This window comes from Plectropomus leopardus, chromosome 19 (assembly GCF_008729295.1).
Source record: "Plectropomus leopardus isolate mb chromosome 19, YSFRI_Pleo_2.0, whole genome shotgun sequence".
NCBI lineage: Eukaryota > Metazoa > Chordata > Actinopteri > Perciformes > Serranidae > Plectropomus > Plectropomus leopardus.
In genome coordinates this window covers 5,644,784-5,670,914 of record NC_056481.1, presented here as the reverse complement: position 1 = coordinate 5,670,914, position 26,131 = coordinate 5,644,784, and the positions used below count along the sequence as shown (strand labels likewise).

Below are 26,131 nucleotides of genomic sequence, written 5' to 3'. Positions count from 1 at the left end.
TTTATACTTTGGCGAGCCCCCCCCCCCATTGTGTTTCAATCACAGAGCTCACCATCAGCCCGGGAAACCCAAACAAACACTCAAGTATTATCTTGCCCATCGCAGATTCACACACTGAGTGCCAGTAGCCACACAGCGGGCTAGATTGGCTCGCTGGTGGACGGATCAAGCTTGTCGATGGACAGATAGAATAAGCCATGGGGCATGATTGTGTGAGAACTGGGCCAGCCTGAGATTGACACTGATTGCGGACAGGAGGCGCTCTGCAGAGGATTTACAGGGTTCATGTCAGGAGGTGTCAAATTAACAGGCAAAGCAACAAAATGTGGCATGTTATGCAATCAAAACATAACATTTTTGGGAAATGTTTGAGAAATTTTCAGCGATACAACCAGACAAAACCACAGTTTCTGCTGCCTCGTATACCTGATGAGCCACATCGTCTAGTAAAATCAATGTCGTGAAAGTCAATACAGAAGATGACGCACACTAGCTCAGAGCACACTGAGCCATGAAAACACGCGCATTCAAGCACATATGCAGAGTGTGATGTTGTGAGCGGAGAGCTCAGTGATGTACAGTAATAGATTTTGCACACTTGCTATGCTCCTGCGGTGAATCCGATTAGCACCTCAGGTGACGTTTTGAGCAGCTTGCTTGTCATCAGACGAGTTCAGTCGCTCAAAAGTTCACATGTGAAGCGGTATTGATAATTCAAATGAGCAGGGGACAAAAAAGCTATAGATTACATACAATATATCACTAATTTTTGGGCCTCATCTTCTTCAGTGGTGATGTACCTTTTTGCAATAGAAATGGACCGTCATGACTACATTGGTATTGTTGCTAACTGATATGTCATTTTTTTTTGAAAATCCTCAAAGGATTAATGTCTCTATAATCTGTACAACCTAAGCTAAACGGTCTTGAAATTGTGTTATTAATAAAAGAAAAACAGGTTTCGTTTTTTTATCGACGTTTTTTGGAAAAATTCCACGCAGCACCACTGAGGGTTTACCTCTTTACAGCTGCCTCCTTTCTCTCCACTACTGTTTCTTTTTAGTCTTGACAAACACATCTTTGTCGCTCTTTTATTCAAAAGAGAAAGCTTCTATTCTTGTGTACAGATTGCTCTCTTGTAACCAGTGATCGCCGCACAATGTCCCGCCACACAGATCAATGGCCTATTAAGCAGGGAACACGAAAGGGGAGGACCCACGGCTGACAGAAGACAGAGATGTGTTTTCTCTCTGACCGCGGAGACAAACAGCGGACATCATTGTGGTTTCTTACAGAACATCTGTCAAGCACTCAGTCAACAAGAACACAACTGAGCTCTGATTCAAACTCGGAGCAGACAATCTACACCCTGTAACCACATCCTATTCAGCTGTAAAATCAAAGGTCCGCTCTCTCCGAAGCTACAAGATCGTCCCCTAAACAGGAGAAATAATGGTGCACTTACTCTGTTGGCTATTCTTCAGAGCTGTAATACCGCGGTGCTGTGTTAGGATGTCAAAGGAGCAAGCCAATTTCGCACTTGGACAAAGAGTCATTACGGGAGAAGTCAGCGTGACATCTGAGAGTGATCCCATGGAGCATGGCGGAGAAACTCAGCTATCATTATCACTCAGACTGACTTTGATGAACCTGGCGGCGTTTGCAGTGTTCAATGTGACCTCTGCTCTGAAATGAGGCATCCTTCCCAGGTACCGTCTGAGGGTGATTACAATAAATTGTGATCTTTTGTGTGATCACATTTTGTAAAAAAAAAAAAAAAAAAAAAGAAGAAGAGCTTAAAAGACAGACAAGTCATAGGTTTTGATCTATTATGCTGGATGTCCTAAAAGTCTGAGAGGGTGGAACAAATTACGATTTGAAATGGATCTGGCTCTTTTTCTGTGACTGATCGATCACGTCACACTCAAAAGGAACCAACAGACTCGTCCCAAAAGTGCAATCAATGTGTGTTTTTTGCTTGTAAGACCCCAAAAAATAGCAAACAATAAAAAGAGGAAAAAGAGCTGTGTAACTGAGACACATCCCCGATATTAGGAGCCCGGAGAATTACATCCTTAACTCAGTGACAGTGTGGTGATTCATGACGTGCAGTGATTCAGTGTTAAGTTCAGTTCTTTGCTTTTTCTTAACTGAGCTGATTGTCTCTGTGGGGCCCTAATGTTGCCAACTTGTTGTCAATCCCCAGTTTCTCGCCAAGACCCCTAATTAAACACCTGTTATGCTCCATGTCACAGGAAGGTTTTCTCACCATTAATCAAAATAGCATTACAGGTTAAAAATAGAGGGGAAATTTTCAGTGCAGAGGGAGAGGCTGACAATGCTTGAGCACCTGCCCCTTGATGTCCAAAGTGCTCTTTTTTTTCTTTTTTTCGTAAAGGCCTGCCAACAGACCTTATTAAGAGGGACATTTATAATTGTTAATTATTTAGCTGTAACTAGAAATACCACCTAACAGTTGTATGCCTCCACAAACCCATCAAGTTGCAATTACAGTTTACATTCATTTCTGTAAAAACAAAGATGCTTCACACACATCTTCCACCCGGCAGCACATAAGATCTTTACAACGAGCACAGTTTCAAGATTAGTGTCACCGATGCAGTATGTGACCAAATGTTTCCTCTTCTGTTCATGAGTTATGACAATGTTATTTTATTATATTGTTTTACAAGGATTGGCTCAAAATTTACTTTATCCTTCATGGTTTTATACAATCCAACTGTTGTGTTAAAGGGTCTTTACAGAGCTAATTTTAGAGGCAGCTCAACTAAATATATAGGCGATGTAAAGATGTGAGTCAACAAACACGCATTTACTGCCACGAATGGAGGTACAGCAAAACTATTTATGCTTATCCCGAAGGTGTACCACTACTTTCAACACATGTACTGAGAGAAAAGGCCAGAGTAAAGGATCTGTAGTATTACTGTAGTATATCTGTAGAATTACTGTTTTGCTGTCCAGTTACAGTATGGTGTTGAAAAATGACCAGAAAAGTGTCTTTGTAGAACATTTTGACATCGCAGTGAGGTTGACTTTGGTCCTTTTGGATATAAAACCCATCACCTCATCATTTTATTCTATTAAACATTTGTGTGAATTTTTGTCACAACAAGCATATGATTTCTTGAGTTATGGCCCAAAACATGTTTTGGGAGGTCACAGTGAACCAAATTTCAACCTCTAAATTCAATCACTTTGAGCACTGTTGAGTCCAGCTAGACGTTTGTGCCAAATCTGAGGAAATCTCAAGGCTTTTTTGAGATATTATTTTCATAAGAATAAGGCATTCGAATCAACTCATCCTTGAGGTCAAGTGGACATTTGTGCCAAATTTGAAGAAATTCCCTCAAGGTCTTCTTAAGATACCTCGTTGAGGATAATGGGAGTGATAAAGTCACAGTGACCTTGACTTTTTTTTTGATCACCAAAATATTCATCCTTTACTCAAAGTGGATGTTTGTGCCAAATTTGAAAAACATTGATTACAATTTTTTTAATGAATTGTTTGAAAGACATCCTATTTTATCAGTTTCTTTGTGACGCATAACTTAAATATGTGACAGAAGACAAAATAATATATAATTGGGTAAATTTGTTATTATAACTAATACATTTCTAATTAAGCTCACACAATCCTTACATTCCCGTTTCCTAAAATGTGCTTCTTTTCTCCAGAGAATAACTATCTGAAATCCCTATAAATCTGATGTATAAACAAAGGGATCATGTGCTAGCTACAATAATAAAACATGCTGACATTTATTTAGCACACGGTAGCCCACACACAAATAAAAACGTCTCGCATTTCACATGGGAGTTGTTGTGTGTGAGCAGATGTACTGCGGGTAATTTACCAAAATAGAGATTGATTTAAAGAGTGGTAAAAAAAAAATAAAATAAAGAAAGGAAAGTTTGAAATTGGAAAAAGTAAATGCCAAGAGTGAATCAGTGCTGATTCCTGTAGAGAGCAACAAACGCTGCTGCCAAACTGCAACTTCTGATGTCACCGGAGAAGAGGCTGCTCCAGCGCCTTTTAAACGAATACTTGTTAGTTCTTGCTGAATTATTCACCTTGTTACCGTGAGAGTTTTCTGTTTTTTTGTCATTAAATGATGTATGGTGTAAATGTTTGATAGTCTTTGAGTTTTGTACTGTTGGATAGACAAAAGAAGAAATTTGAAGACATCACCTTGGGCTCTGGCAAAATGTGATGAGCATTTTTCACAATTATTTATAGACTTAACAATTATTGATTAATCATGAGAATAATCTGCAGATTAATTGATTATAAAATAATGTTTAGTTGCAGCCCAACAATTCTGTTTTAATTCGTTATTTATCCAAATGTTAAGTGATTCATTGTACTTTAAATCAGCTGGTTGTCATTTTTGTTAAAAAACAAAACAAAAAACAAAAAAAACAATTTATGGCACAAAATGGAGAATGCCTTTGGAAATCATAAAGTGTTTGCTACTTTTGCTCAATAAACGACTTCAGAGATATCAGAATTGTCGTGTATTAGGTTTCTGCCAATCGATTAATCATCTGTTTGTGTCTGAAGTTGCGAAAGTAAAATTTTGATCAGCAGACATTTTAGCAGAACTAATGACACCACACTGTTCCTGCTGTCAAACAACTGCGTGATTCATCCTCAACAGTGTTTATAAAAGTTTGCAGTTCTGTGTTGAAGTTTGGTCTCCTCTGGTCTGACATTCATTTAAGCTGAATTTAAACAGACTCTCAACAAAGTGGAGCATCTAAATGAATCACAGCCCCACAGTGAGCTGCAGCGAGTCGTATGAGAGCGCAGACATCTGCTCGGTTGTAAAGTTGGCGGACATCTTCATTAGCATCAGCCTCAGTGTAAGCTAACACAAGCATGCATGTGAACACACACACGTCTACTGTGAGGGAGCTTGTGAAGTGCTTTCTCTCGACCGCTAAACTGAGGCAGAGCTGGTTTACCACAGGAAGTGGAGGGTTTTGACATCCCGCCAGAGTAAAACAATAGGGAACTACTTTCATTCAAAACACAACGCACACAAATTTACTGTATACATGCACACAGCCATATACAACACGAACGCTATGCTGAGATGAGACCAAAAATAATCTTTGCAGGGAATATTTTTGTTAACTATAATCCAAGGTTCAACAAAGAGATAAAAAAAACTTTGGTCTCAGTCTTTCAAATGTTTAGACAAGCATACACAAACTCCGAGGCCAAACCCCTTTCTTGCAATGAATATGAAAAATCATTTGTGTATCGGCCCCGTGATTTGGATCCACTCCGAAATGTACTGGGTTCTTCCTTTGCTCTTGCCTCACCCTTTCACCAAATTTTCTGAAAATCAAGCCAGTATTTTTTCCATAATCCTGCTGACAAACAAACCAACCAATCCGAAATCATCACTTCCTTCTTTTTGAGAAAAAAAGGGTTTTTCGCTTGTTGTAACTGGACACATTGGAATTGCAACAGTTAGTCAATTAAGTGATCAGCTGATTGACAGCAAATTAATCTGCATTTATTCTGATCTGTTTTTTTAATCTTTTTTTTCCCCAAGCAAAAAATGTTCTATGCTTCTAGTCTATAATTGTGGGGATTTGCTGCTTTTCTCTAAACTAAATATCTTTGATTTTTGGCCTGTTGATCAGACAAATTGAGACATTTAAGGATGTCATTTTGGCTATGTGGAAAATCATAAGAGATGTTTTACTAATTTGCAACACTGTTCAGACAAAACTATTAAAAATCGTTGTCAAATGGCACATAAAGAATAACAGGACGATATATCCTCATGCCTCTACCTTCATATAAGCCTTTTAACTAACACTGACCTTCATCTATGTTTAAAACACACACAGAGTAAAGTTAACAAAGCGTCTGATGGACGTTAACACTGTTAAGTGCATGCTGACGGACATTTCAACCTTGTGTTGATTTTAAAGCAGCACAAAGGGAGGAGGAGGCAGAGTGAGGCACGCTGAACTGTTTGTCTCTGGCTGTTTTACCTGCAGTGATAAAGACAAACCTGTCAACTCTACCTTTCTTCGAGGGAGGACAAACTGCAGCGGTTATGAGGGTTCCCAGCAGAGAGATGTTACTGTTATGGACGGTGGTTGTTGTGAGTCTGTGGGGACGGCATAAAGCAGGTGTGCTGAGCGCAACAGTACGAAGGAGACCGAGAGAGGGAGGGCGAGCAGAGCCAGCAGTTTCACAAGCTGTTAACTGCATTTAGGACAATGCTCATATCAGCTTTGATTTAATGTGTGTATCATACTCTTTTGCAAGGAAAGAAGGCTAAAAAAAAATAGCCAGGCTGCACGAGAGCAAAGAAACTGATGTACTGTGTGGGAAGCAGACACTTCTGAATGTTCCTAATGCCTACTGCCCGCTGAATAGTCCAATATATATATATATATATATATATATATATATATATATATATATATATATAAATATTTAAAACATAACACAACTGGATTTGTTTGGACAGACTTATTTTAGATTTCAAGCTTTTATACTTAGGTATGTTTATTAAGTGCGCTAAACACCTACAATCTGGTCCACTTTTTTAGTATCGGACACTGGTAACAGTTGCAACATTTTTTACATAGACTCAGAGATTATTTGGTAATTGACATTTTTATAGATTAACCCTTTGAAACCTGGAGGGGCACTTCTTTTCTGCTGCCTTTCACAACTATATAAACCTTTGAACCCTAAGCAATTTGTGTATTTTATTTTAAAAACATGAGATAAAAGGCAAGGAGCAACTGGGAAAGAAATGTTCCAATGTTTTGTACAATATTGTTATGATGTTATTTGTTTATTATTATTATTATTTATTACTATTCATCTATTTCATAGCATACACCAAGTAAATCAAAAAATGTCTAATTTTAAGAGTTAATGCCTGACTAAAAGGAAAAGTTCTTGTATTTCGGCTATTTTGCTTTTTTTTTCTTCAAAATTAACCAGTTAGTTATCAGTTCATGCGTGTCAAAGTTGAAATTGACATTAACCTAAAGCCAGACCACCACAGGACAAAGCAGGGAAACATGTTAAAGTTTATGAAAGGACAGATTCTACTGATATTTCCTCCAAAGAGCCACGAGCTTATCTGCAAATAAAACTATAATGACTCATGATTAGCGCTCTTTATTTGTGGTCTGGTGCTAGCACATCTAAATAACAAGACTTAATGTTACACCTGCAAATGGGACTCAAAGGTTGCCAACAAAACCCAACCATATGGCGCAGTTTATACATTCTGGCTTATTTTCCTGAGTCCTTAATATAAATCCAAGCTGAGCCAGCACACGCTTTACCTCTAATTTGGGCAAATTGCCTCTTTAAGTGGTGAAAAAACATTTAAGTCACAGCCTAAACAAAGAGTATTTAAAACAATAACACTGCAATAATTTAGATGAGTCTCTGTTGTTGTATCCGCGGCTCATTTGTTCTTTCTGCATATTGGTTTACACGCCGAGAGCAAGAAGTAAATCAGTGGCATCTTCCAATTTGCCAAGCAACAGCGGATGCAATAAAAGAAGAAATATCCCAGTCGTTCCCAAAGCACTACAGGGGTATGTCTATTTGTCCTGTTGTTACATAACTGTTGATTATCCGCAGGCTACGAAAAATCCTAATGCAGCTCTTTTTTTAGCTCGTACTACTGATGCTCCTGCTGCTTTTTTTAAAAACCTCACCTGTGTTCCCGGCTATAATATGACCTACACAATGTACTGTAGTTATTTTGGACAAGTGTTGGACTGATGAGCTCACGCTGACTCATTTCAATGTTTCAGTATTTTTAGTCTAAATTATCATCTTAATATTAGATCAGTGTTAAAGAATTACCCCAAAAAGAAAGAGGTCCATCAGGATCCAGCCAAAAAAAAAAAACCCTCAGATTTATGATGCATTGTTCTGGAAATGTTTCAGCTATCTTACATCCATCAGGTTAATTAAGCTGATTTCTCATTCATTAATTAGCAATTAGTCAATTAATATAAACTACAATAAATATAAGGGGCCTTTTACTCGACAATGGTTCTTGCATGAAACGTTAAACTTTTGTGGCGGTTTGGCCTTTCATTCACACAATAATGGCAAACTTCTGAAACTGGGTTCCAGCGTGTTATCTTTTGAAAATGCGACCCCTGCTGTTGCTGCATAAACTGTCTTTTTTTTTTTTAAATCTCAAAGACAAGACTTTTTGTTTTTAGTAGGGCCATTCTCGTCTAAAGATCTAAATCTTCAAAGTTTATATAACACCTGATATTAGCTTTGCAGTTTCACCTGCATCGGTTCTGGCGTAAATGTTGGCCGATATGCACAAAATTTTCAGTACAAAAAATGCTAAATATCTGAGGTAATTTCAAACAGTATTTCTATTATTATTATTTTTCATTATTTTCATTACACTGACTGGAAAAAGAAACATTTTGTGATTGTGTTTGGTTAAGATTTTTGATACACCTGCATCGGTATCAGCGTACATGTTGACTGATAAGCATAGCAAATCTGCAGTAAAGAATGCAAAAGATTTGAGATAGTTTTGAACAGTATTAGTATTATTTTACATCATATTGTATGGAAAAAGAAACATTTTTTGATTATGGTTAGTTAGCTTTATGTTGTGGTTATGTGTTTCTTGTATGTAATAGAGGAGTTCTCAAATATCAATATTGATATTGACCAAAAAAAAACTGTACTACTTTGGCTATGAAAGCTGGTACGTCCTATGTTTTCAACTGATACATTTTTGATATACCTGTATGGTGGAGCACTTGCCCCAAACATGACCTGTGCTCCACTCAGACAAAAAAACAAAACAAAACAATGTTTCCTCGGCTGAAAATATCCCCGTATCCCCTCCCACCCTGCAGAAAAGCCCAGAGCCTACAGTATGACCCCGGGCACCGAAGTGTAGTATGTGGAGGACAGCGGGTAGCACGATGGTGGCACCGGGCCAACGAGGTGACGCATATGTGAGTAGCTGAGTGCGTCAGGCTCTGGCTGACAGCACCACGACTCAGCAGTGTCCTGGATGGCTGGAGGTGTTATGATGGAGGAAGTAGGGAGAAACAGAGAATGTGTGTGCGTGTAACAAAGAGAGAGAAAAAAGAGTGATATGCCTCGACTCCTACACGGCCATCCGATGCTGAGAAAAGCTGTGTCGCAGCACTGAGTGGGTGGGCTTTCGTTTGAAAAAAGAATTAAAAATAAAAGCTAGTGAAGAAGAGTCTGGAAAAAAAAGGCATCTCCTACCTTCAGTCTGACACACCACTGGGGTTACATCACAGAGCAGGAGAAGTGAAAAGCATGCGGCAAAAATAACCAAACGGAAATGGAAGTGTGAGAGGGATTTTTGCTTTGGCTGCCTTGAGACTGGAAGGGAGAGGAAGAGGATGAGCAAAGAAATAAAGAGCTGGTATGGCTCCTGGTCTGCCTCCAGGCGTTCCAGTGAAGAGGGATGCTTTTGTTTCTATCCATTTTTAATCCCTGACAATCACACACAGAGGGACCACAAAAGACGAGAGAGGTAGACGTCCCACCTGTACCCCCCCCCCCCTTATCCCCCCCTCTCGCACAGTCTCCCCCATCCGGAATCTAATATTGAGCCTTATTTTCTTTTTAATTTTAGTCTCTCTTTGAATGGTAATGGGTTAAGATAAATCATTTAGTCTATAAAATGCCGGGAAAAAAAAAAAAAGCTCATCGTAATCTCCCAGAGCCCGAGGTGGTCTTCAAATTGCTTGTTTTGTTTGGCAAACAGTCCAAAACCCAAATATATTCAATTTACAATGATATGAAAACAGAGAAAAGCTTCACATTTGATACTGAGAGGCTGGAACCAGAAAATGTTTTCCTGCAAATGGTTTAACCGATTAATTATAAGTGGTGTATTTGCTTGATGAATCGCCTGAACAATGTCGAAAATCAACAGTTGTCTACTAGATATTATAAGTCAAGGATCCACTGCTACAAAAATGACCACGAATATCAAATGGTAAATCTGCGACTGATATCACTGTAAACGTCATATGTGCCATAAAACAACATAAAGCCTGACAGGCTTAGCATCAAGTGTTACAAGTAAGTGAAAAAGTAGACAGAAGTAAACATCTGATACATGGACAGCAAGCTGGATCAACACCGTCCGTCTGCTGCCGAGGAAACTGGATTTGTGGTTTCAGTTAATCTACTCATTTCAGTCCGCAGCACAAGAGGAGCATCACCTCAGGCTCCCTTTGACCTCTGGCTGTCTGCAGCGAGAGGAGGAGCGCGCGAGACTCCTGCTAAGGTTGCAGATGCCTCTCTCTGCACCGGCGAAGAGTGTTTAATGAGAAAAGGTTGGGATCCTGATAAATTCACACAGGGAGGCTGAGGGAAAGCGCTCCTGCTGCAGTCACTGCTTGTTCATTATGGTGGAAGATATTTACTGCCTTACAAATTACTGCCTCAGTGAATGACAGACTGAGCTATTACCATGCAGCGGCTTAGAGAGGAATACTGCTAAATTTGATCCTCATTCCTGTTGCTTAGGGGGCTTCTCTGCACAGTGGGGATTTGCGCGCTTCACAACAAAACCTGAAATGTGAAGGGAGAAGTTTGTACCACACCCTAATCTCGTCTTTGCCAGCTCCACTGAGGATGAACTCATTCTTAGAAGATAATTTAAGGATGTTTTCTAAACCTGAAACCTGTGAATGCAACACTGGGAGAAACTGTCACTGCTATTCTGTTTGCAACTCTGCAATCATCACTTGTTGCAAACTTATGCATTAGTTTGCTCTCTGTAACAATGCCAGCGGAAACAATTATTTCTCCTGTTTGCCTCTGCCTTTCACAAAAAGGAAAATTAGATTTTAGAAACTTGATGGTTACAGAAACAGATAGCTCATTTTAACATGGAAAATGTTGAATGCCTCCGCAAACCAGTCGAGACGCACTTAGAGTTTAAATTCATGTCTATGAAAATGTGGACACTTCACACACATCTTGACCAGGCAACACAAAAGATTTATACAAACAACACAGGTACAAAATTAGTGCCACTAATTCAGTATCTGACCAAATGTCTCCCCTTCTGTTCCCAAGTTATGACACTGAATACTTGCCAGAAAAGTGTTTTTTTTTTCTGAAAGTTATTAAGTGAAATTGAACTTTGACCTTTCGGATATATAATGTCATCACTTTATCATTTTATCATATTAATCATTTGTCACAATTAGCATATGAATTATTGAATTATGGCCCAAAACATGTTTTGAGCAGTCACAGTGACCTTGATCTTCAACCACCAAATTCATATTAGTTTGAGCATTGTATAGTCAAAGTGGACGTTTGTGCCAAATATAAGGAAATTCCCTTACAGTGTTCTTGATATATCACAGGAATAAATACAAGTGGAACAATACAGTGACCTTTGACTACCAAAATCTAATTATTTCATGGTTGAGTCCAAGTGGACGTTTGTGCCAAATTTGAAGGAAACTCAACAAATCTTGAAAATCGCCTACAGAAAAAGGCCACAGATGAGGTCAAAGTGTCTTTAACCTTTGAACACCAAATTTAAATCAGTTCATCTTTCACTCAAAGTGGACACTTGAGCCAATTTTGCCAAAATACATAGGAATGAGATGTGGCATTGCCTTTCAACAACCAAACTATAATAATTTTATTCTTGTCTCAAAGTGCATGTCTGTGCCAAATTTTACGAAAATCCCTTGAGGTATTTTTGAGATATTAACAAGAATGAGACAGGCATGAGGTCACAGTGACCTTGACCCATGACCACCAAAAACTGACCAATTGAGTCCAAGTGGACGTTTGTTCCAAATTTTAAGAAATTTTCTCAAGGTGTTCTTGAGATATCATGTTCACAAGAATGGCACTGACAGACGACTGTATGGATGGACGGAAACCAATATAATTCATCAGGTGTAAAACTGTTAAAATAAAATTACAAAGGTTAAAAATACAAAGCTAAATTTTAGTAATGAAAATCTGACAAACAGCCCACAAGGGCAGCGCTGCATTCAGTGTCAATGACACAGCTCCAGGCTGTAGATTAGTATACGATGCCACATTTAAAAGTCTAAATCCTCTCTTGCAGGTTCATCCACAAGTTAATTTAACTTTACACAGACTGTCTGCAGGCTGTGTGACTAATGTGAATCATTTCGTTGAGAGTCCATTTGGTGATATTCGTTTTAAGAGGGAAGACTCTGAAAGTAATGTTTTGATCGAATTTCACCTAATTGAGGGGTACTGTCTGCTCTGGTACCGCAAAAAGAATTCTTTTTTGAGAAGAAAAATGTCCAAAAAGATCAACACAAAAGCTCCTTCAAAAAAACAGAATGCAATCGCTACTTTTTCTATTTATATAACGATTTAATGCCCTTTTATTTGGGCCACAGCCACAGAGTGCACCTCCCCTTGTGGAACACCACCTCAATGGCAAACAAACAGATAAAAAAGCGCAGCATATAGTGTCTCCGAAATAGCCATGAGCAAAAAAAAAAACAAAAAAAACATGACAGAGTGCAAAGCTTTTAACCTGTAAGGGGGGAACAAATAAAAAAGAAAGAAGAAGAAAGGGATGAAGACATGAAGGAGAAGGAAGAGAGGAGGCCGTTGACTGTGGCCACTGTAACAGACGAAGGACGACGGAGACAGGTGAAATAGAAAGAAGACGTCCTTGCTGCTGTGCCCTCTTTCATAGCTCTCTGTTATTCTTATCCTATGCTTGCCCACAGCAATGCAATCATTCACTGCATTCTCAGTGTCATTGTGACAATAGGAGAGTGAAAAAAAAAACACACACACACACACACACACACACACACACACACACACACACACACCCTCTCAATTGCAATGGAGATGGGTCTACAACTGCAAACAAGCAGGCCTGAATAATGAAATACACATTAAATATAAACTAGACTGGGGGTTTGTGGCGCCTGCAGTGCCACAGCAGACACCAACACTTACACATGGAGAGGAGAAAGTAGGCTACGGTATGTTAGCTGCATGTCTTCTATCATTAACAAAACAGCTACAGCCTATTATACAGTGAGTATCTGTGCTATATTTAGATTGATTAAAGTGTAAAACAAATGCAAATTATGTCCTGACCTGAACTGGTGTTCCTGCATTGTTCTTACTGCTATTAAATCAAATTATACAACCAGGATTTCAAATTTAAGACAACATATTTGTCAAGATGGATGGACGAAAGCAGACGTTTGAATTGAATGTGTATACTTAACTTCAGAAAAACACTGCTGTCAAGTTTAAGAACTCATGACATAAAAAGACAAAGATTTATTAAAAGGGGTTTGTTTAGTCCAAAGAATTCAACAATGGGTGAAAAAAAATGTCACAAACTGCAGGATATGGGTCAGTGTGTGAGTGTGAGGGAGAGTATTGTATAGCGTGGAGGTCTTACATCAATTTTTTATGTGCAGCCTTCAGCTGGGTACTTAATTCTGTCTGGGTGAAGGTCCCATTGACTATGTTTACATGCACAAAAAATTCTAGTTTTTGCCTCTCTTCCAAAAAAGGCAATATTCCCACTAAGCTGTTTACATGGCTAATAAAAAAGGATATTCCACTAATACCCGTGTTTACATGCAGTCGATTTAAGTGCCCGAACATGTTGTTTATCACCTCAAAATATGGAAAAGTGGAATGAGCTGCTTGTCCTGTTTTGCCTCTTTGTGTCAACAAATTAATTCTTGAGTTGTGGCCAAAAAAGTGGCCAAAAAAGCACGGGATGGACAGATGGAGGGCCATGACTGTTCCCAGCGCAGACATGAAAGCGCTCAGTACTGTTTTCTTAGAACCTGAGGTGATGTCTTAAAATGTCTTGTTTTATCCAACCTATTGTAAAATCTGTGGATGCACATAGCAGATATTTTAAATACCAGTAGAGCAAATATATGTTATACATCTGCGTGGAGTTTCATCAGGGACCATCACTGAGAAACAAAGTTAGACACTGAAATTACAGGGTGGTCTGGAGAACGGAAACAGTGGCTGCAACTGATGATTACATCCATTATCATTTTATCTGTCAGTTTTGTTTTGATTAAACGATTAAATTGCCTAAAAAAGTGAATATGAACAGACCCAGACCCAAAAGTTGTGTCTTCAAATTGCTTGTTTTGTCATGTAGTGATATAAAAAAAGAGGAAAAAAATGAAAATCATATTTAAGAAGCTGGAATGTGTGTAAATGTTTAGCATTTTCCTTTGAAATAATTTATGGATTATGAAAATATTTGCAGAAATTTCTGTAGAATGTTTCAGCCCTACATGAAAGACAATTTGTTGTTGCACATAGCCAAATCTTTTAAATAAACATGGAGCCAAAATAAACCACATACTCACATGGAGTCCTGTCTTGCCCATCTCTATAATGCATTAAAAACATACTCATAATGCATTATAATCTGCTTATAAAACTATATATCAATAGTTATAATCACTCATAAATATTCACAATGCTTTATAAATATTATTATGACATATTAAAGCACTTCATGATGACTCATAAGATCAAGTATCAAAATACTTCATGATTGCTAGTTCACTTTTTTTGCAAACTAACAGCCCAAAACCCTACAAAATATTCAATTTATAATGATATAACACATGCTCACATTTGAGGAGCTGAAACCAATGATTAATCATCTGAGTAATCGATTATGAAAATCGTATGTGATTCATTTTCTGTTAATCACCTCATAATTTCAGCACTAGTGAGGATGCACATGTCACAGGACGTGTCTTCATATGTGTGGCGCCATCATCAGACTCGTCAAAGCGGATAAATTCATCCGGAGGCTGAATAAATTCAGTCCTTCTCACCAGTGTCAGCAGGAGTTACAGCTACTGAAAGTGGCAAACATGGCTGCCACAGACTGAAGAGGAGGAGGAGGAGGAGGAGGAGGAGGAGGAGAGGGGGGCACCAGACAGGCAGACAGACAAGTACAGACACAGACAGACTGTAGGTTTAAATTCAGATATGGCACGATAACTGCCAACAGAGACAGGCGGCGGGACGCATTGGGACACACAGCTGGCGTGGGTTTGCAGTCCACGCCTTGCTGTCTGTGGTCCTCGCAATTGCAGCTTTTTGTGAAGTGAACCGCCTTTTTTTTTTTTTTTTGCTTATGCAACATTGTGTTTTGCTGCGTTTATCATGCGGCTGCAAAGCAACACAATATCCCTCAGTATATCTCAGCTAGCGAGGGCACTTCCTGCTATTCAAAGGCACACAGCGTTGAGCAGCAATAATGAGCCCATCCACATCAAGAAGCACAATGAAAGCCCAGTTTCCCCCAACTGGCAGAAACAACAGGATGCCGCTGCAGAAGGGGGGCTGATAAGTCCTGCATGGCATCAAATATTTAAATGGGCCAAGACCATGTTATTTCATATTTCTCACGGCCTAATGCACAATTCAGCAGGCTGGTTGGTTTATGCAGGATTTGGGGCAGCGATACTCCAAATGTGCCAAATTCTGCCAAATTTGGACCCTAACAGTGTGCAGGGTGGACCCCCAACATTTTCTAATTCACAATAAAAATAAAGTGATTCCCACTGGGAATTGTTTTTGTACTTTAAGTATACATAAGGTGCCAGAGTGCATAAAAAACATCAAAAGAGAACTTTATCAAAAAAAAGTGCCAGTGGAGGATCCCCCACATCCCCAGACAGAGGTCCTATCCAACCCCCGATGTTGTAAAATCCTAGAAGCATCCGAGAATTCAATCTGAGATATGTCCTAAAATCCTAGGAACTTGCCAAAATCTAGAAATGTCCTGAAATCCTACATATGTCCAAAAGTCCCAGAAGCGCCCTATTATCCTCGAAATGTCCTAAAATCCAGGAAACATCTTAAAATCAGAGAAACGGCGTAAAATCAGAGAAACATTGTAAAATCTAAAACCCGAAAAATGTCCTAAAATAAGAATTAGACTAAAATCCTACAAACATGATAAAATCCTAGAAATGTTCTTAAACACTAGAAATGGAATATAAACCGATAAACGTCCTAAAAAAATCTGGTAATTCCTGCAAACTCGATAAAATTGTAGAAATGTCCTAAGATCCAAGAAATGTGCTAAAATCCTACTAATGTCCTTAATTCCAAGATATATCCTAAAATCCTAGAAACATGTATTGGCCTGCTGCAGCTGGCCCCTGACCTCCAGTCATTTTGCAAAATTGTCCCTCTAGCAAAGCAGGTTGAGTGTCCCTGACTGGGGTTCTACACAGCTATCTGTCAGCGAGTGGTACAGTAGGAGAAAAAAGACAGATAAATCATGACAAAAACTGAATAGAAGTTGGAAAAAAAATGAAAGGCAGAGCGAGAACTAGGGATGGCAAATGTTTAGCACCTGTAATAATGAGAATAAACGGATGATGAATGGGTGGAATGAGTGGGACTTGACAAAAAAGGAAGATGAGGGGGTGTAAGAAAATAACCACTCCAGAAGAAATGAAAAGAAAGGAGGTTGAAAAAAAAGAGGCTGTGGATGGATTGATGAGAAGAGATGGAACAAAAGCAGCAGTGATGAACGGGGGAGACAAAGATGAAGAGGGAAATGACTCTAAGGTGGGAGAAACCTGAAAGGAGCGAGGAGAACAAGTTTGGTTATGAGATGGTGTGGATACGAAGGACTTGAGAGAAAGGAGGAGGACGGGAGGGGAGGGAGCGCCGAGGAGTCATTAGCCTACGTAAGGCTGGTACATTAACCGTTCCCCGCTCCACTGTTTCATCCCCCTCTCTCTTCTCTCTCCTTTTGTTCTCCAGAAATATCTGAGTGGGTGGGAGAGAGAGTAACCGAGTGTGCGAGGAAGAAGGAGAGAGTTACAGTAAGTGAAGTGATGACAGAGTGAGGGGGAGAGAGAAAAGGAACAAGAGCGACAGAGGAAGTGGATGACGAGTGAGCAGGGTATCTTTAGAAAATGTTCAATATAATACCGATAAGACACCTGATTTCTAATACCAAAACAGGTCTCTAATGTTACTGAAACCATAACAGCAAGATTTAAGAGTGTGACATTTATCTCTGCAGCATTTCTGCTATGTTTTATCCTCATTTCTCCCACTAACATCAGGAGATATTCTGATGTTTTTATGAAATGCAACAACAGGCTCATTAATGGGCGTCACACAGCAACGTGTTTCAATATGATGCGATACTTTAAACTGTAATATCATTACCAAAACGACGGATGTAAACATCCATCACAGCACACATGAAATGATAGGCCTGAGGTCTGAAGGTAAAGTATTATTATGATAAGTCGTGATAGAATATTATCGTTATTTTAAATGTGTTGCGGTATGTTGAGTACTATGATGAAATATGTTGTGATATACTGCGATTTAATACATTTTTTCAACTACAAATATTATTCCAAAAGGAAAACTTTATCAACATCTTCATTATCTGCTAGGATAAAGTTTTCACTTTTTTTCTGCCTTCAGTCATTTTTAAAGCAGCAAAACACGTCCTGGATTGAAAAAACTATTGATAATATAATCCAAGTAGGCTACCAAAAGTTACATTTGTATTTGTGATATTATTATTAATATAATAAAAACATATGTGATTGGCATACCTGTAACAATACGATATTACCACACAAAAATATTGCGATACTATGTGGTATCAATTTTTCCAATTCGATGAATTAGTCGCAAATTAAATGGCAACTATCTAGATTTCTAATTAATGTTTCAAATACATTTTTTCAATCAAAAGTGCAAAATATAAGCCCGTTAATAATGAGAATTGGCCATGTTCTTTTTTTCATGTGATTGGGGAAAAAGATCATCTTTCGGCTTTCGCAACCCAATTGTAACAAAAAATGTTGAAAAAAAAAACTGAAAAACTGAGATTTCTCCTGAGTGAATGTAGGAGAGCATGTGGGAGAACTGTGATGGCCGACGGAAAATTGCGAAAACATGAATGGCCATAACTAGAGCCAGTGTTTGGTTTGTCCATTCTGGGCTGCTGTAGAAACAACATGGTGGTGCCAAGGTGTTTTCTGTCTCTTGCACTGTCTAAATAAAATCAGAGATGCACGTCTCATTGCTCTTGTTTTGTGCCCCTTCTGACTTCTGATTTTTAGCAACATAGTTGTATTCCCAGATCTCAGCAATCAACTCAATGAGTACATTGTCATCATAACAGAATAATTAATGGGAAAACCTACAAAACCAACCAATTATTATTAATTATTAATCATTATAAGTTGGAGAGATATCCTTTCCAAAATTATGATTTTAAATCATGAAATATCTGATTTAAAGTCTACGAATGTTACAAAGCGCTTGGCACCAACTTTGGGAACCTGACAAAAAAAAAGAACAATAAATAGCCAGACAATAAATGCGTTGTTCTGAAAAGAGCACAAATTGGCGGAGAGAGATGTTCATGTGAGATGAGCAGAGAGGAGGGGGTGTTGTTTTTTTGTTTTTTTATTCCATCTCCCCTACAAAACCTAAGTTTCAGAACCAAAACCACAATACTTTACTACCTTGCTTAAATGGCTTGCTTTGATGAATAAAATCATGTTTTTTCAGCAGAACTCTCAAATTTAAAAGTTAAAAAAAAGTGTTAAATTGTGATTTAAATCTGAACTGACTAAAGAATAAACAAACAAGAATATTTTCAGTATTTGAAATGCATTAAACACATTATGATCTTTATCCAAAAATATATTGAGTTTTTGAGAAATGGGGAATTGGGGGTAAAGATACCTTGCTTTGAAGAATAAAGTCATGTTTTCCACAAAAACCTTGACAAATAAAGCCAAAGTTGACCCATATTTAAAATCTTAACTAAACAAAAAAAGTCATTACAAAAAATACTGTGTACAATTCTGATTTAAATCAAACCTGATTACATTATAAATAAACAACATTACTTTCAGTATCTGACATTTTTTTAGACATATTTTGGTCTTTTCTTTAAAAAAAAAAAAAACCTTTTTGGTAGCTAGCCCAAAAGAGAGAGAGAGAGAGAGCGAGAGAGAGGTGGATGGAGTGAGGGTAAAGAGAGACAGGTGACATAATTTTGTCACAGTCAATCTTTTATTTCTGTCTATCACATTATTTTCTCTCCTAATGGCCATCTGTCAGACACCATGGTCCCTACAGTTCTGTATTTATTTTAAGCACCAATACACATCCACACACACACACACACACACACACACACACACACACACACACACACACACACACAGTCCGTTCTTTAGGTGTGGCACAAGTGCCGCCAAGACACTGAGAGAGCTCACTATACCTGGGTCAAGGTGACACTGAGCACAGCAGCCACAACAGAGCAGTCGGAGAGAGAGCGGTTTTGACACATGCTGCTGACACCAGTGAAATAACAGAGACACTCAACGCTGCTCTTAAATCATACTTGAACCCTTCACCTTTAAAAACACACACTGAGACGCCCACACAGTGCAAGAGCTGCTCAGACTTGCACTGTGAAACCAGTAAAATCCGGGGAAACAATTAACGAATAGCCCGTTTGCACCACTCCCAACATTCACAGCTGAGATTCTCACATCCATCCACATCCATCTATCCTCCTCGATTCATCCGGCTCACCTTTGTCAGTCGAGCGCAGCGTCCGCCCAGGCAATAAAAATCCTGCACCATAGTAAAGGAAATCCTAAACAAAAGGAGGAGATTGTAAAGGGACGAGGAGGAAAAAAAACAACGCGGGGAGAAAAGCCAGAGAGAAGAGGACAAAAGACAGAGAGAGGGAAGAGAGGGGGATAGAGGGAGAAAAAGAGAGAGAGAGGTAAAGAATGGCCCAGACAGGCAGAGAGCTCTCCACAATGTGAGCAGCGAGGGAGGGCGAGCGCCAGGTGTCAGTACGCATACACTCAGTGAGCCGCACGCACACACATGCACACACACACAAACACACACAAACACAGGCAGACCGGCAACTCTCTCTCTTTCTAGCTTGCTCTCACTCTCTTCCTCCTCCTCCTCCTCCTCCTCCTCCTCTCGCTCCCTGGCAGCAATAACTCTCCCTCATCCTCCTTCTCTCTCTCTCCTCTTTCAGCCAGGGTAAAATTCCTTAACTCTTTCAAAGCCACCGGCAACGACTGCTCTTTCTGCTTACACGTGTGCTAATGAGGCTCAGCTTACTTGTTTTTACATTGAGAAAAACAGACGATTGTGGGGCTGCTTTTACTCATTTTTTGGCCACTCGGGGGCAGCAAAAACATGCTGTAAATACAAACTTTACGTTGCGAACATCTTACCAAACAGTTGCCTATGCCTCCGCTGATGGCTTAAAGGTGAGACAACTCTGTCCTCCATCATACTTTATATACAGAACTATGATGCGGCATAACAACGTGATACTCCAGTGTGATATTCCAGCCTTGAACAAGCAGAAGGACGGGCTGGTAAAGCTGCAGGACGTAAAATCAAAACAATGAACTGAAAGAGGAATACATTGCGCAGAACTGAGAGCAACTGCTGAGACATTCATCATCATTACAAGGAACCTTTTCCACATTATTCATAATCAGTTGATGCATTGTTAATATAAAAATACCAATTAAAGCATCTTTGATAATGTTTAAATATAAACAAGCTGTGGGAGGTGAATGCCTTCTTCCAATTATTTTGCCAGCTACAGTGACAACTGTTTTTGTCTTTTTGTCTTTCATCATCATGTCACTGTCTATATACACTCTTTGGCCACTATATGGCAACTGGCTTCAAAGTCAGGTTCTCCCTGCAGGCCTTGGATGGAGACACTAATTTTTTCCACTTTTCCAGTGTGATGCAATGGCGCACCTCTGTCAGTAACTTCTAAGTCACAAAGACCGAATAAGAGAAAAAGAGTTTTCACTGGCCTCCATGCTGCTACTGTTACCCTATTTTCCAGTGTATCTGTGAAGCTGAACATGGCTCATCTACTGTACACAGCGCTGTATACACAGTTATAGTTTACCGGCAATGGGAAAGGAACATGTTGGTATACTTTGCAAGGTTTACCATGTCAAACCCCACACATAGACATGCTAATTTTGGCGTGAAAATGGTATTTCTCCAGATTAGCCCTTTGAAACCTGAGCAAATTGGATGAATTTCATTGGATTGGGTGAAATCACCCAAAATTAAGCAAGAAATTAGTAAAAAAAAAAAAAAAAGTACAATAAAATTACCTGAAAATTAATTTTAAAAAAAAATAGATAAAAAGAAAAGAAAAGAAAAACATGCTTAAAACTATTTAATATTTCAGTGACATAATTTAAAACATGTGAGTATGATAGTTTGAAATATATTTTTTTCACTAGGTTTTTTCTTTTTCTCCGAGACATTTTGCCTTTCTTTTTAAAAATAATTCATAAATACTTGTCAAAGGTGTCTAGAAGCAGCACAAGAAAAGTCATGTCAGTCCAGGTTTCAAAGGGTAGCAGACAGCTCATAGTTGTTAAGGAAAAAACAGTCACCTAGTGGACAAAATTGTCCAAACTCCCACGTCACTTTCACACAAATAATATTGTTTTAAGCTTATCACATTAAAAAAAAATCTCAGGATGTCCTGGATTCAGCACATTGAAATTTTCTGCATCATTGTAAGATGTGACTCATTGGCAGTTTGTCATCATGACCAAAACTGGCCTCAATAAGCCATTTTCAGATGACATGATTATATTTAAAGATTATTGAGTAATGTCACATATACTTCTAATGTAATATCTTAATACTGTGAAAATGCCCATAAGTGGTAATTTTTTACTGGTAACACTATTCAAGTTTACTGAAAAGTTGAGTCTTTTTGATTAATAAATTTAACTGAATCTATTCACATAGAAACAAGATGAATCTGTGATTATGCCTCCTACAAATATATATAATGCAATGTTGACCACAAATATAGGCCTAGAGTTTCATATATAGGATATAAATGAAATTTAATTTGCAGTATTGATCATATGCATTTTTTAAAAATTATACAGTATAAAAGGTTTCCGTAACTTGCAGTTTGAAAGAGAAGTGAAGTCCACATTCAGTACATCAGATCTCCAGTTCCCTCTTCACTTTATTCTATTTCAGTCGTGCAGAAGAGACAGTTAAAGTCTACATGCTTCTCTATATGGATACTTGATATAGGCGACATCTTTACAGCTCCAATATCACAGAGAAATAATACACCAGGGGGCTCAAAGCCTTCAGGGAGTCACAGCTGAAATTCATGTCAAGACTCATGGAATTGTCTGGAGTTCTAGTACGTAGAGGAAGGGAGCAGTTCATGGACGTCTGCAGAGATGCTCACGAACAAACCTCGAAAATATCAATTACGTGTAAAGCGTATGTGATTTCCTGTACATCAAAAACAGAAGGATGTCCCTTGGGATTCAAGCTGGACCAACATGAAGTGTTACCTGAACAAATGGCACTATATCTTATCTAACATAACTTCTAAAACAAGGTCCTAAATATATTTTGTTGTGCCAATTTTTACTTAAAATAAGGGGTCAACAGATTATGAGCCTGGCCATTTATTGGGGCCAATATTTTTAATTGACTTTAAACGAGAAGTTGTTGGGAACTTGCTGTATATGACGTTGAAAGATTCAGTTTTTATTCAACATTTGCTAAAGACATTTTAACAAAGTTTTGTGTTGGAGTTTGTTGTATTCCCAATTCTAAATATTGACTAAAAGATTTTCATTTTCATTGTAAATGCTGTCGGTTCCAAATATCAGTTATCGGTCTCAGTAAGTACCAAAATCGGTATCAGTATCGGTATCGACCCTGAAAAACCAAAATCAGTCGACCATTACTTAATATGCACCAATATTGGTCATTATTTCTTGGTAATACCTCTTTAAAATTGACAACACCATCATGTACCAAAGTTTTTGGGGCAACCAAAACACAACATAAATGCAAAGACTCTGTATGTGTGACGTTATTACCTCCACAGATGAGGATAAGTTTTTGTTCCTCTGTTAGTTAGCGAAGCCCGGTTAGAGATTTGAATGACATGTGGACTTTTGATTATCAAAATATTAAACATTTGGAGGACAGCTGTACCTTGGCAGAGGTATGGTGCTCTGATTGCTTTCAAGCTTTTATTCAGTCCCGTAATTAATTTTTACATCCGTATTAATTTTTCAGGATCTGACTAATGGTTCTCATTTCTGAGGTTTTCATTTCTGAATACAATCAGGTTTAGTAAATGCAACATTGTCCCTGAGTGCAGATGGTAACAACATTACATGAAAGCATGAGAACACCTCGGCAATACTTCTCTGCATGTTCATATGAAACACAAGAGCAGGTGCTTCAGGCAACAGATTTTTCTTTTTAGAGAGCTGAAGAATGCAAGGCAAATTTCTGTAAAAAGGGACAATAAAGTATCATCTTATCTTAGCAGATACCATGTCTAGATGAGTTAACTATAATCTATATTCTATATATCTATAAGCAGAAGAAATTAGTTAATCAAAAGAAAATTAACAAGCAAGAATTCTGATGATCAGAAAACAAGTTTTAAATAAAAGTAAATCTTTGTGGGCAATGATCAATGATAGAAGAAATGAAAGTGCTTGCAACATGAATGTGTAATTATTAATTAGATATTTCTTTCCTTTTGTTTTTCTCTAGACATTTTTTCCCTTGCCTTTTTAAAATCATTTTCTAAATGTACAAAATTATTGCAATTTGTGGAACATTTCTTACCAAGTTACTAATTGCTTTTTTTCACCCCATGTTTTCGAAAGAAACGACAGCAATTTGCTTGGAGTTCAAAGATTTTAACACTCATGAAAGGCTTCTGAGAGCAGAACAAGAAAAGTGATGTCGCTCCAGGTTTCAAGGGGTTAACTCTCATTTTCGCTCACTTTTTTGGATCCTAAAAAAACAAACAAAAGTTGTGTGCTTTGCTCCAATATGACACTGCTCACAGCAATTTACAAGTTGAGCTATCTCTTAAAACGCAGCAAATGCATGCACGAATGGTCCCACCATATTCGAGGCCTATCGTTTTCCGTGACCATAAAAATCTGCCTACATTATCCCCGCTCACTTGCCACCTAAGAAAAGACACCATATCTAGGTCACAGTAACTCCAACTGCTAAATATCAGTCACGCCTCAGCCGTGAACACGTCCCTTTAATCAAGCTGTCAACATTAACATGGAGTAGAGAGTTGACACAGATCCAGCATAAATTATCAGACTGAAGGAAGGATGCAACAAAACGCCCTCACGGTAAGAGCCTCCTGCGTGTAGGAAACTCACTAAAAAGGAAACGAAAAAGAGGAAAAGGCCATATAAGCAGAGCAAAGGGAAGGGACACACCGAGACAGAGTGAACAGGAGTGAGACTTCCCACTATTGACGTTGTGATCAGAGAGCGGAGGAGAGGTTAGACCAATGCTTCTTTACCCACGCACCGTGCTGCCCACTCCCTACTGCTCCAACTGGAATGCACGCTTCCCTTCTCACAAAAGAGCTGCATGGGAGAGACACAGCAGCGGACTCTTGTGCCGGCCTCCATTTAAATGTCACTGTGCTTCCACAAAGCGAAATAATTTACTTGCAAGAACAGCCGTCAAAACCGCCGGCGATTTCAGAGTCAGTGGGATATTCAAGACCCCGCTGTGGCCCGTCTGATGGAACATGAACTGTACTGATTTTTCGACACGCAGCAGGCCCTTTCATACAGATTCGTGACGACAATCAAACCAGAAACCGCTGAATACAGAAGGTGGTTTGACAAGCGGAGACATGATTCACGCCATCTTTGACACATCAGAGTGTACTATAACCAAAGGAAAAAAGCATAAGAGGATGTGCTTCACCGTGATTATTGCAATGATGGTGATACAAAAGGAACAGCGTGCCGCTGAGTACCACTGGCAGCAGTGAGTGCCAGCTATTACAGCTAAGAATGACACTTGACAGTATTGTATTTTTTTTAATTCAGCAATTACAGCACTGTCTTTAAAGCTGTCTTCAAAGTACCGTGTGTGGTGTGTAAGGACAGGTGACATAAGAGAAGAGAAAAAAACAAATACATAAATATAAAAGGTCTTTTAATGAGCAGACATTTTGACTTGTCGTAGTAGGGAAAGAACGCCATGACAGTGTGAAAGCATGCACAATACCAGGACCATGACAGCGAAGCAGCTAAATGGAATTCAGCCATCTTTCATTTCATTATTGGGCTTTTCCCGCTGTGATATGTCAAAATGTCCACTGTGAAAGAGACTCATGTCGCGACACATATCTGAATGTTTTCGATGGAAATAAAGTGATTCATATGCACTGTACTGAACACATATGGTGCACGGTTTCCTAAATATTCTGAGCTCAATGTGCCCCAATCACCAGCTTTACTCATCCTAAATTATCTGTCAAAACTGGAATTGACACTGATCAAAAAGAAAGTGCTATTAGCTGGGCTAACAGCAAAAAAAATGGTTGCCACGCCCTGGAAGCCACCCCACTTAATATTAATACTAAGAGCTGTAGGCAGCCTGAGTACATGGGGCGAAGGAGACAACAGTAGAGACGTGGAGCTCAGTCTCTGAAGTGAATTTGAAAAGAGTATTTTGACAGAAGTCGGTGGTCTGGATGCCATGGGGGTATTGTTTTATTTTGTTTTCTATTTCATCTTATTTTAGCAATGCTGACTTTTAGACATTGACTGTAATGCTCATTTCAGGAACGACCTGTTCATGGATACGTGCTGTACAATGAATGCCAATTAAAAAAAAACTGTGATCACATAAAAACATTTAATGCATGTATTTTTGGTATTAAAAATATGTTAATATCAGCAACATTCTCAGGATGCTTGTATCCACTTTATGTTTTTTTTGTTCTTACCGATTTTCTCCAAATGAGAGTTACATGTGTAGCTATGTATGGTTGTATAAATATTCACTGACCCACCTGTAATTTTACAATCTGTGGTGGTCAGGAAGAACACAAAAAACTCTCCACTTCAGCAAGCATTGATTCTATCATTGTATGTCATGATGGGGTGAACATGAATGTACAGCGAGGGTGTC

General features: G+C 38.7%; 1 protein-coding gene across 3 annotated transcripts in view; it reads right to left on the bottom strand.

The window, feature by feature from the left end:
* The window catches only part of LOC121959384 (protein TANC2-like), a 171,403-nt gene that overhangs the window by 107,692 nt on the left and 37,580 nt on the right, over positions 1–26,131 (bottom strand). Inside the window, exon 1 of one of the 3 annotated variants that reach the window (XM_042508674.1) lies at positions 19,685–20,002. The exons of the other annotated variants lie outside the window; for them this stretch is intronic. The gene's annotated coding sequence lies outside the window, so the exon portion shown is untranslated. Of the gene's footprint in view, positions 1–19,684; positions 20,003–26,131 lie in introns of those variants that run through there. 3 annotated transcript variants of the gene reach the window in all.